We start from the raw sequence: 13,672 nt of genomic DNA, 5'->3' as shown, positions 1-13,672 counted from the left end.
TAAAGGTCACATCGATAACACTTTTATGTAGACAAATCATTTTTAAAAATAATCCGTCCACAGAGCTCGTAGAAAGGTGCAGAGTATATCTTAATGTATATATATATATATATGGTTACACTTTATAATATCTATCATATCATTAAAAATGGCACATTTACAGTCAATTAAAGGAGTTAATAGTTGTTAAAGATGTTAAAAGCAATAACATGCTTTATAAACGACTGTTAATCGGAAAGTTGCAATAAATGTTCATAATACTTAAATGTAAATGGTTAAAAAACACTGTGTAGTTCATTTATAAACATTATTTGAGAGCCATGAGAGAGTTGTAACTTTACGGTATCTTAATAAATGTTTTATGAACCACTTCACAGCCGTACGATGTGATCTGTGAAGAATCGGCTCGACTTCACTCAACCAGCAGCTTCGCTCCTGAAGACGCCTCTCAGGAGCGAAGCTGCAGGACATAAAGGGTGAACATGGAGGTCAAGGCCTCCCTGGCGAGCTCTCCATCTCCCCCCTCAAATGTTCCAAAGCAGCCGAGGGCTCATCTCACCCAGCCCACAAGAACAATATTGGTTTTGGACTCAGCCGCGGCTCTTTGGCGGGCGTGTTTCTGTTTTTGGAAGGAACGAACTGCAGCTTAACTTCAGACTGAATCATCTTCACACGGCAGCTGGATCAGGAACAGTGTCGTCTCTCAGCTGCTCAACATGTTACTGCTTTTCTGTTTCATTATTATTTATTAAGTTATTAAATTATTAGGCTTTGAATCACAGCTTGACAGTGAAAAGTAACTCATTTACTCGAGTACTCTGCTTTAATCTGACTTTTGAGGTACTTGCACTGAGTATTTCCAGATTTAGATTTCAGATTTGCATTTTTCAAATAAAACATCATCAGGTTATAAAATATGAAGCTCTGTCATATATTAAAACACCCAACAGAAGATCATGGAGTTTAATTTGCTGCTAAAATGAATAAATTAACTCTTTTATCTTTATATTTTAGTACATTTTTAATAATACTAAATAATGAACATGTTATAAAATATTAAAACCTTTAAACATCTGAAGTCATTCTGTTCTCTGAGGTTCATTAAAGTTGCTTCATCAGATTTAGTTAAATGGATTAAAATGGGGAAGATTCACTTTTTTGTGTTACTGTTCCTTTATCGGAGCCATTTAATACTTTTTATTTGATATATTTTTTATTTTCTTATCAGATCATCGTTTGTTTTTGTGTATTTTTGTCCATTCTGTCTGTTTTTCTTTACATCACCGATGTTTTTAAAAAGAAATCAAATATTTTTAATTTATAATATTGCTGTTTGCTGAGCATTAAATAAACTAATGTAATATTTAAATGGAGTGTTTATACACATATAAAATAATGTGTGATGATTGAGCTTATAGCAATAAGTTTGTCACTCAGTGTTCAAACACTTGATGAATGAGGTGAGTGAGTTTCTGTACAGATCAATATTTTAAACATCAAACATATGAAGAGTTCATAAAACAAATAAAAACCACCCAACAGAGTATAAAGCGTATACAGATGTTAAACTACCTGATGCTGATTATTTTTATTGTGATTGTGGTAATAAATCAGGATTAAAGTTCCAATAATAAATATATATATAATAAATGTTACACTCAAATATTGAGGACTTTCCTGAAAAACAAAACAAAACATTATAAAGTATAAAGTCAAACTAAAATAATCCCTCTCAGTCGTCACGTATGAGACCGTCCACTTCTTCTTGTATTTTATTGATCCTTTGTTGTTTTTCTGGAGAACGATGATCGAGTCTCACTCCGACACAAACTACAGGGCAGCAGTGTTTGTGTTTACAGCAGCTGAGACTGAGGGAGAGTTTTAAGATTAGTTTACTTCAGTAAAGACTTTTACAAAGTTAAAATACGAAAAGAAAATATTTGTTTCTGTACTTCAGTTGATTTTTGGGTGGATCAGTCGGCTGGTTCGAGGCCTTAAATGTAAGAACACCTCTTAATTTGTTTTACAGGAGGAATTGTACAGTTGTTAAATATCATATCACACGTAATATGACGAGGGTTTTGATCTAAAAGGCTTCATTTCATGTTTTCTTTAAGTAAAAACAGTCCCGTCAGGTGTTTTAGCAGGCTGTGGTTCATCATATCAAAGCAGGTAAGACATTATTATGAGATAAAGAGCCAAAATTAAAGGAAAAAAGTCATAATTATTATATAAATTATGACTTTTTATCATTTTTACGTACATCATAATTATTTTTCTAATGATTTTGACTATTTACACAAGTTATAAAGTCATTTTTATTATAATTTCAAGTCAGGAGGGAAACAGCAGAGTGTATTTGAGCTGTGCGTTTATTATCGAGGGTAAACATCCGGTCGTAGTGACACACTCACCTGTTGTAACACAAGTGACTTGAATAATCTCCATCCGGTGTGAAGCGTCTGTCCTCTGCTGCATGTCCTGTCTGGTAACTGATGGATTACTGCAAACGTCCACAAGGGGGCGACGCCTTACAGCAGAAGCCCTCGCTGAAGCATGATGGACATTTCTGGGAGAGGTGGATATTTAGATCAGATACCAGGAAGCTTGTTCCACAGATGGAGAGTAGAGAAGTAAGTGAAGCTGAGATCAGTGTTGAATATATCCTCACTGAGCTCGTGGAAAGCAGCATGGAAGTATTAGGTAGCATTGACTGAGTTGATTCAGTTTATGGCTTCAGCCGTGGTTGTGGTTTAACTTTATATATATATTAAAAAAAAAGGGGGTAGGTCAGGTCGGCCACCGTCTGAAAGTGTCGAGTTGGAAATGAAAAATCCACAAACTGCACCTTTAAAATGAACCAACAGACAGCAGCAGGCCTCAGAGTGCACCTTCGTTTCACCACGTGTCTCTTGAATAACGTCTCAGCGTCGGGGTCGTTTACATCCTGAGTGCATTTCTTGAGAACTCGTGTGTGGGCGGACAATTTCAGCTAAAAGCCATCGTGCCGTCTCTCACATGCATAAAACCTGTTGTTCCTCTGAACAAACACTGCTGGTGTGTGCAGCTGCCAGGAAACACGGCTGAATATCTGAATAATAATGGAGTAAGTGATACGGCAGCAGCTCTGTGACGAGTCTGACAGAGCGCCCACTCACCTGCACATCAGTCCAGTCAGTGAAATAAGAGGCGGTGTAGACAGCAGGCCTGACTGCGTTTTAAAAAATGAGCTGTTTTTTGAACAGAGTTTGGTCTGCGACAGCTCAACCCGCCTGATAAACGTCTTGCCGAACACACAGGCGTGTCTGTCAGCGTTGATCGGTTTGTTTAGCGGCACGCTGAGCTGAAGAGCAGATCGTCCATCCACATCTGACCCACGGGGCGACCGACCGACCGACGTCTGAACATGTAAACTAATGTTTCCTGTAACAGCACCAGCGTCCCCACAGAAAGCTCTGGTTTTAGCTGTTGCTCTGGTTTTTGATTCCTACAGAAGAGTGTGGCAAACGAAGGGACTCCAGACAACAGCAAAACAAAAACAGAGAACAAACCATAAAGACAAAGGGGAACACATGAGGAACATGAACAGACGGACCAACAAAAAACTGAAGGAACAACACAAACAAACCTAACGAGGGGAGGAGGCGCAGGTGAAGAAACACAGGTGAAGGAAATAACAGAAAAACACTAGAAACACTGGCAGGAGGGAAACGCTAATGAAGGAGATGCAGTGCAGGTGTCAGGCTGAGCTAATTCATCTGATTGAACACAGGTGTGGAGGGAACTCGTGCTGGTGAGGAGCAGAAGAGGACGAGATGAACACAAATCACACACAACGAAACCAAGATGACCGACAGTGACGCCCCTGCAGTGAAACGTTCTGTGTGTTGTGTCCTCACACTGAGGACTACACTGTGTTTATGAGCTCAGAGAGACGTAATGTCTTCGTTCCTGAAGCCGATTCTGAAGAACCGTTTCACGGGTTCGTCCACACGAGGCGTTTAGTTGAGGCGCTGTTTGATGTCGTCTCAAAAGGTCGACTTGAATCTTCAAATGTCGACTTCATTCAACACATTTTCTCAACTCCACAAGTGAATAATAATTTTAAAAAACCTCCTCACCTTAGATACTCGTCTGTTCCCTCCAGTACAGTTAATTAAGTAAATTAACTTTATTCAAGCAGATTTTAATTTATTCTCATCAACTCGACATGATAGAAATACAAAAACACTACGTGATAGAATAAGATGGAGGTTTTATATTTAAAATGATGACATCACCGCTGCAGCGTACCTGCGACAGGTGTGGACCTTCATCGTACGATCGCAGTTTGGTTCAGGCAGTAAAAAAACTTGGGTGTAACTTAACTTCATTTACAGACGCACGTACGCTTAATACACAACTTCAAAAGAGAAAGAGTCATAAACGAGCTTGTTTGCAGCTGAAGGTGTCTTTTTTATAACGGTGCTCGAAGGGAAAAGGTTTTTCGGGCCACAGGCGGAGTTTTAAGATCCGATACCACGAGTGACTGCTGGATCGAGCCCCTTCTTCAGACCCCCTCAGCTTTCATTTAGTTAAAGTTTCATGACTGTATTTTGCACGATTGTGACGCTCACAAACGTCTGTCCATGAGATGATCGGACCTGGGTTACACTGATCTGCAAGTTAAAACAAAATGAGGTCCTGGGGAGTAAAGCCGGGCACCAACTGCTTCTAACTGAGTGTTTTCATTACTTAAATCCACCAAACTACGACTGAAAAGTGGAAATATTCATTTAAATACCTGAAAACAATAAATTCACACAGTCCTGTGAGAAGCCACAAAACAAAGCTGTTAATCACATGCAGGACACGAACTCTGGTCGCCCACACAAGTCTATTACCGCACCACCGTCCACGCACACAGACGAGGTGAAATACACAAATAATTTTTTCAAAAAACACGGTGCAGATAATAAATACACACCAGAGCGTCTGTGCAGTATCTGACTTATAATTGAGGAAATGTTGTTTAGTTAATTTCAGTGAACTGCTCCTTTAAAATCCCGTTTGAAAACAGGAAACATGTTAAAAATAAAGTCTGTCGTGACCTTCATCTGGACCGAGTCAGAGAGCTGAATCAGATCGGCGTCTGTGCAAGTGCAGGGTCGACGCCGTGGTAACCATGGCAACCGCTCTGCACCACACAAACTTGTCCACCAGTCACTTTTTTTGGCAGGAAGCCCAGTCAGGGACGGGTCAGAACTTTTATAATTATCAAAGAACAATGAGAGGATGATGATGGAAAACATGCTCGTGTCTGTTTAATGGTTCGACAGTTTTATATTTGAAGAGGATTTTGCTAAATTGACTTTATTTTGGACTGAATTCACCTTTTTATGTAACATTTCATACATTCAGGTTGTAGAAGTACGATGTGTTGAAGTACGACGTGTAGAAGTACGACGTATTGAAGTACGACGTGTAGAAGTACGACGTGTAGAAGTCCACAACAACTCATAATGTTCGAGTGTGAGATTGAACTTTTTCTAAACTCTGGTTTCTGAGCTTCGTGAACTTGCGAAGACGAGAAATAAAAGTCAAATCTGAGGCCGAAGGAGAAACAGTGAAAACACTCTGAGGAGAAGCGAGTGGGAGGTTCGATCGGCGCTGAGCAAACAGAGGAAATGAGATGTGATGCTCGTCCTGAAGGCTGCTCCCCATCGATCGGCGAAATAAATAACAGAAGGTGGATTTCTTTTAATTCTACTTAAGAAAATCTCCGACGTTTAAGCTGTTTATTTTCACTGACCCTCCTCCTCCTCCACACTGTAGATCCAATCAGACACAGAAAAACTCTCTTTATTAGATTTGTTGCTTTTTTTCCTTCTTTTTGTTTGTGCAAGTTGTCAACTAATGAGAAATATGTTACATGTTTCAGTGAGATGTGATTAATAATCATTTTATTACAAACTCCAGGGCGTCTGGACGGTTCTGGACGGAGGTAGTTGGACATAAAGAGATAAAAGCTGGATCAGAAAACAATTTCACAGAGCTGCTAACAAATGAGGAGAAAAAATGCTTTTCCAGGGTCAAGAATGAAACTTGATCTTTACGTATAATCGTGTTTATTCTTGAACGTCTGCTGATCTGAACCTTCAGGAGGAATTAAACTGTGTCCACTGTGTTTTGGACTGAATACGTGACTGAGACGGATCCAGTGGATGAACTTTGTACATGCTAGTTTGTTAGCGTGTGTGTTCGTTGGTTGAACCTTCCTGATGTTGTTTTATCTTGAAGCGGTTTGCATGAGCAGGATCAGGAGAATCTAAGCTTTCTGACGACGTATGACATGACTGCACATTTAAACTGAGGCCCGTTTGATTTGTTGTGTTTGTGCTGGTTGATGAACCGACCCGACGTCCCGACGTCCCTCCTGTGGGCCGGCTGCTGACTGTGAACTGTGGTTAGAAAGTGTTTTTTTCTCAGCAGCTGATGAAGAAACTTCTGACTTGTGTCCATGAATTTATGATGGCCACCGTCTCTGCTGTGGTTCAGTAATAATCTGATCTCTCTCCTCTTTGATCGCAGCTTCTGAAGCTTCGTCATGAGGTTTGTTATTCACATTAATAAGACCAACGAAAAACAAAGCAGCAAACACTCAGCCGTCGTATTAAACATCAGGGCCGAGAGTGTTTGACGCGTCTCCTGCAGAGAGGAAAATATTCAAAGTAGACATGTGGAGCAGGAGTTTCATCACATCCTGTCATACAAATTTCATCACATACATCTTATTAGAGGCCTTAAAAGGAAAGTTGATGAAACTCTCAGACACACAGTAAAATATTTCTCTGTGAAATACTGCAATCGTCTGTTATTTCAACGGTAAGCCCGTAATCAAGACCAATCATCAAAGTCCAGATGAAGCAAAGAAAGATTAAAGACGGGTGGTGAATCGTTCCTGAGGACACTGAGAGCTTCATGTGTCCTGCAAAGTCCACTCACAGTCTGCTCCTGTGTTTGAATTATCATTTACACTGAAATGACTGAGACGAGAGATGAGATGAGATGTGTTAGCCTCTCCAACAGGCTTCGTTAGCACGTGCTGTGTTTGTCCACATCCATCTCCACCCGGCTCCCTACGGAGACTTTGATGCACTTTATACTACGTTGCCTGACTTCCTCCTTTGCTGTCATTAATAACTACGTCCACTAGAGGTCGCCGTCTAACAAGACACATAAAGGTCGTACCTGGTTGTTTTTGTGATGGAGGCAGAAAATGGATGGATGGACGTGCTAAACTCTGCCGAGCTGTCGTGCTGTGACATTTAAACATCTTTCACTGTGTTGCTCCACTTCAGTTTTCTCAACTCTGTGAATGAATGAGCAGCTGCTGAATAAACACACTGCGTCTCTGACCTGACTTCAAGTTCCCTCAAAGTTTTCATGTTATCAGAGCGAGCGGTCACACACTTAAGTCCTTGAGCGGCTGATAAGCGGTGACTCGGCGGCTGTCGGTGTCGTTTAGTCCGATGATCTGAGATGAACAGATTCTCATCAACCCCTCTGATCACCATCAGACACCGAGATACACCGACTGACAGCCTGATGAGCGGGTCCACGTCGCCGCCCTCCATGCTCCGAGTGTTTCAACGTTTATTTAATCAGGACAAGTCTGTGCTCTGATGAGACACTTCCATGTCTCCTTCAACAGCCGTCTCACGTCTCTTGTCACTGGCTGGTTAGCGTGCTAAAATGGACCTAAAGAGACAGATGCTCAAATTTAGCATCAAAGAGTCAGAGGCATTAACTTCTCCAACAGGATCATGTCAGCGTTCGCTTCTCAAACATGCTAACAACAATATTACTTTCTTAAACAGGCAAACGTCAGTGTAGCTTCTCTTGAAATGAAAATGGGAAACCGTGAGACCCGACCAGTCAATACGTGTCCGTCCGTGACAAAACACCTCATCACAGGTGAGTTAATGATGTCACTGAGTAAAGGACCATGAGCCTATTGTGCCTGTAGAGTAGAGCGAATCAGTTTACAAGTCCGTCCACTCGACAGACCTGCAGCAGCAGAGGCTGTTGTAATGTTAATAACGCACTGAGCTGACCTGCCCTCTAATAATGAACCTGGTAAACAGCACAGAGTAACGCTGGAAGCTGTTTTCACCTCCTCTCAGGTAATAAAGGAACCTGACTGTGTTTCCGTTCTGTTTTCTGACACGTCGACGACCATCAGAGGCTGGAAAATATCAGACACACAAAATGTCTGCTGGTTTTAATTCAGCTCACCAAACTAAACGACCCCGAGGGGCCGATAGATTCAGAGACAGCGTTGTTGAATATTTGTGAGGAGCCGTTATCACCGAGCTGCAGCACTCGCTGTTTCTCTGAGCCGTTGACGCAGCTCTCCAACCATGTCATTACCAGGCAATATTTATTTCTCTGATCCGTGATTACGACGTGGGCGACTTGTTTCTTATAGGTCAACACTGAATTGACTTCGGAGCACGTTGGGGGGGGAGGGTTCAATCAATGAGAGCTGCTTTTGGTGAAGCTGCTCCCTGATCCGTGGCTCAGCTAAATCGATTGTCACCAGGAGGATGATCCAGAGGGAGGAGGAGGGGTGGAGGTATGGATGGTGCTGGTGTGATGTGTGTGTGTGTGTGTGTGTGTGTGTGTGTGTGTGTGTGTGTGTGGAGGTCCGGGTGGTGCCGGTGTGATTGAAGGATTAAATCTGCAGGTTTCAAATCAGTCCACTTCATTAACAGATCGACAGGCTGATGGAGTCGGAGTCCTGAATGATGATCAATGAAGCGCAGCTGGAGAGCACTGTACGCCCCACAGGGAGCGAGAGCAGAGGATGATGGGAAACAGCCTGCACAGGGTTTGGGTGCGTTTGAGGTAGAAACAGCCGAGGCGGACGGAAAAACCATTTGTCAGAGGAAACAAAAACAAACATGGTTCTTCCAGATAATGAAATGGGGGGCGTGTTGTTGAAATGAAATGCTAAACGCTGCTGTGGAGTCGTGCTCAGCAGGCTGAAGACGTAATCTTGAGGGAATTCCAGGTCAGATGAAATATATAAACTCCCTCTGGTGGTTTCTTGGTCCACCCTGGGGTCTACTCCCAGATGGACAAGCAGGGAAACCTCCAAAGGAAGGCCCTCAGGAGGCTTCGTCATCAGATGCCCGAACCTTAACTGAACCCTTTACGAAGGATACGCAGCTCTCCTTCCACCTCCCTTCAGATGTCAGAAGTTGCTCTCTAACCCCTTTAATCCACCGGGCACACCTGCGTTACCTGACGTGTGATGCTGTTTTGTTCCGTCGGCTTCGTTTCCCACTGGGATGTGCCTCCGAGTGAGTTCAGGGCAGCTGAAGAGTCTTCATCGGCTCCGGTGGCCATGTTGTGGCCGACATGACCCCTGTGGACAAAACTCACGTAGACCACTTGTATTTGTAAAGTCCCTACCCAGAGCTCAGGACCATGGCTGAGTGTTGGATAGGAGATCGACTGGTCAATCAAAAGCTTTGTCTTCCAGCTCAGCTCTCTGCGTTACAGCTGACGCAGCACCCCCCGGCCCGTCTACCCTCACTCATGATTAAGACCCTGAGACACTTGAGCTGCGTCGCTCGGGGCAATAACTCACCCCCGACCCGGAGGGAGCGATCGACTGTTCTCAGGCAGACAACCACGGCCTCAGACTCTGAGGTGCTGACTCATCCCGGCCGCTTCAAACCGTCCCACTGCAGGCTGAAGATCAGGGTCCGATGAAGCCAACAGAACCACGTCATCTCCCCAAAGCAAGGATGCATTTCTCAGGTTCACAAGCCGGGTGCTCTCCTGGTTTTTCCCTCGGCTACACCTTAAGATCCACTTACACAAGCTCACTAACAGAAGGAGTGACGTGGTGACAACCCTGCCGGAGTCCAAACTGTGTTTGACTTTGTGCCGAGAATACAGACGCAGCTCTTTAGTTTCATTTACTCAACAGCTGAATCAGAAGAGCAAACAGAGTCCACTCGAACACTCAGCTCGCCGACTTTATCTCTTAATACTCTCAGAGATCGTCTCAAAAACAGCAACTGTGGCAGTAACTGCTGAATGTTCATACGATCCCTGTTTTTCATAAAGATAATTAAATATTACGTTTAATTTGTACCAGAGGAGGCAACAGTCCAAACAGACACTTGTGTTCAGATGTAGAGAGGGAAAGTCAGAGAGATACTCAGGTAAAGTGTAGATACCTGAAACATGTCGTGTCCTAGTTCAGCGCTCGTAATGTTGTGAAACTAAAACAGCTAAAAACAAAAGCAGCAGATCAGTTTCCATGGCAATGAAACCAAAATGTTTGACTTAATGACGCAGAAGATTAAAAATGACCTCACAGCTTTATCGAATGTTTGGTGCTGCAGGTGGTCGACTTCCCGCCTCGACCTTCAACATGTGAACGCTCTCTGCAGGCTGATCCGTCAGCAGCCGACAGTAATCTGTGTCATTACAGTCTGAATGTTACAGAGAAGTTTCATTTGTTCATCATCACATCCTGTAATTAGATCGCAGGATGAAATCAAAGGTTGAGTTACAAACGATCCTCCTGCGACTCATCCCCGTTTAATTTCTTTTTAATGAGATTCGTCGACTATTGTGATCGGACAGGTTGTCTGGAGACGGAAGTGTGGCTTCTTTTCAACGGATTCATGCTTTCAACTTTCAATTAGCTCGCTGACAGATGGAGGAAGAAGTCATTTCCTTTTTCAGGCTCCGTGTGAGTCAAAGGAGAACGAAGCCGCGGGGCGAATGAATCCCAGCTGAAGTTGAATCATCTGTATTTTAATCCTGTGACGGTTCAGGCGGATGTTGAAGGATGAGAGGCGTCGGGGTTTTAACAAAAAAAGACGTCATTTTATTTACGTTCTTCATTCTTGTCCAGACTGTCTATATATATATCTCGAATATCTCGAGACGTTTTCTGAACAGAAACTCGAGCTGTGAGGACAACATGAAGAAAAGAGTTCGAGCCTCTAAACTGGACTCACTTACTTCCTCGTTTGATCCGGTTCTGATGAACCTCTTCGCTGCAGCAGCCTCGTAACTCACAATCATTTCTGTCTGAAAAACGACTTTCAGCCGCGACATAAAAAAGGATTGATACGCTGTCACTCCTGCGTTTTTATCACAGACGAATGCTCTGAACTCACAGCTCATCTTTCACAGTTTACGGTCTTTCTTTAATATCTCTCATCTTATTAAAATGTTATTGGAGTCGTTAATTATGTAAAAGCAGCGCAGGAGGACGACTTTATGTTTCCTTACTGTAGTTTGAACGTGAAGAGGAGGAGCTGAGGCGTTCTGGTACATTACTCACAGACTCAAACTCACAACCCACAGCCAGGTCACCAGGATATAATGTGAGCAGATCTGCAAACCACAGATAAGGTTGACTTTCGCACCAAACGTTTCATATCAGGTTCACATTAGATGCCTGTCAGCTGACTGTGACATCAGGAGGTGGAGTTATCACAGCCAACATGGCCGACTGCAGTTCGAGTTAGGTTAAGTTGCAGTGTGATTTTCTGCAAACGACGGATATTTTGATGCTTTACGTTTCTTTAAGCTGCTCCGGTTAGGTTGAGGCAGAAAATCAACTTGGTGAGGGCCGAGAAAGGATCATCATTTGGATTAAAACACACGGTTTTGCTGCACAAGCTTGTCCTCATCAGAGAAACAACCATGAGCATCTCAGGATGTGACTAAGTACAGGTCATCATAGATTACAGGCTGCATCAGAGACATTTTTAAATTCATTTATTTTATCAGCAGTCAGATAAAAAACAAACTGATTTCAATTATCACAAAAATGCTGAGTATCAGATCTAATAATAAAGGAGCAGATGTTTCTCTTCTCATTAACATTTACTCCACAAAACTACAGAGTGCTCCTTTAATGTTTGTTAAAGATGTTACATGACGTAACAATGTTTTTATCTGTTAAAGGTTCAGCCAGAGGAAACACGAGGCCGAGAACACTGAGTGTGTTCGGTCGGTTGAGGAGGCTGACGAGGACAGATGAGGGACGTCAGAGCTCTTAAAAACCTCTCAGTCTCCTGCTAAATGAATTAAAACGCACCGTGACACCGAGGACACGACCTCCGTGTCCCTCCGTGTCTCTTATTGTTGGACTTTCAGCCGAGCATCACTCGTCTCCAGGAGAACTTTGCTGAGGCCTCGCAGATTAAATGGCTCGTTAAGACTCTTTCTGCAGCAGTTAAAGGGTTGTGTGGTGATTAGCGGAGGGTTAAACCTCCCCTCCTCTCTCCGGCCCTGCAGGATGGTTTGGATTATCTCCCCCCCCTCCTGTGTTATCAGCGGTGGAGGGGGTCGACCCTCCCCTGAAGAAGAGCCCGTGCTACAGATGGCGGAGGAAATTAGAGTCTGCACGCTACGATCAGGATCAGAGCTAAAACCCCCAAACAGCCGCGTCCGTCTCAGGTGGACGTCTCTGATCGTCTCTGCTGCTCATGAATCTTTCATTTCACTTCATTTTATTTCACCTGCAGGACTTCATGTAGTCAGTGACTGAATATTAACTCAAGTACTGAAGTACAACTCGGAGGTACCTGCAGTATTATTTCTACTTCATCGTATTTTGAGTCTAATGTTTATACTTTTTACTCAACACGAGCTACTTTACAGATTCAGATCATTAATACACAAATATAAATCAACCAACACGTGTATTTAAATGTATGATTAAAGCATCCTTCACCAGCTGCAACATGAAAGTGAACACATTAAAGGAACCGTTCACCCAAAAATGTCTCCATACGGCTCGTCCAGCATCAATCAAAGTCTCCAGAAGCACCGTGATCCCAAACTGATTTGAAAAGACGTTATTTTCACCCTCGACATGCGGTCGAGCTCGTGCACCCACTTCAGACGAGGTGCATGCTAACGCTTTTAGCTTCACAGCTACAGTGACGATTGCAGCGTTCTGTTGTGACGCTGTTTTGCTGTGAAGCTCCAGAAATGATTTGTGGACTATGAAACTTCACCTGACTCCAGGAGATGAAGACTGAATTTAATGTCAGTAATCAGCTGTGGAGGTTGTATTGTGATATCTATTAGCTAAAATATTTACCGTGTTCACCTGCAGTGTTTTAAATGAAGGACTACATCTGAGTATTTCTTCTTCGGCCGGTTGAAGGATGATTTCCTGCTCTTGTGTGACAACAAACGAGTCGTCCTTTGAGACGACAGACTCCCAGTGTCTGCCGATCCACAGCAAACGCAGTAAGCCAATTAGAGATAACTATCATGGAACTTAATCAAATTAGTATCGCTGATTTGCCATCTCCTCTCTTTTCCATTAAGGCCCTGCAATCCCCACAACATCCCCTCCATCCTCCCATATACCCTCCATTACAGCAGGCAGGCAGGCAGGCAGGCAGGCAGGCAGGCAGGCAGGCAGGCAGACAGACAGACAGACAGACAGACAGACAGACAGACAGACAGGCAGGCAGGCAGGCAGGCAGGCAGCCCACCAACAAAGGCTTTGTGTCTTAATGTAAGAGGGAATGAAAACCTGTCTGTAGTATTCAGGAGAAGGTGACAGAGCTGAGAGACCAGAATCACAAAGACATGAAAACAGTGTTGACCGTCCTTCTTCTCAAACATCTCCAGG

The sequence above is a fragment of the Pagrus major genome, chromosome 21, assembly GCF_040436345.1.
Source record: "Pagrus major chromosome 21, Pma_NU_1.0".
In the NCBI taxonomy this organism is placed as follows: Eukaryota; Metazoa; Chordata; class Actinopteri; order Spariformes; family Sparidae; genus Pagrus; species Pagrus major.
Note: the sequence above shows the minus strand (reverse complement) of the source record.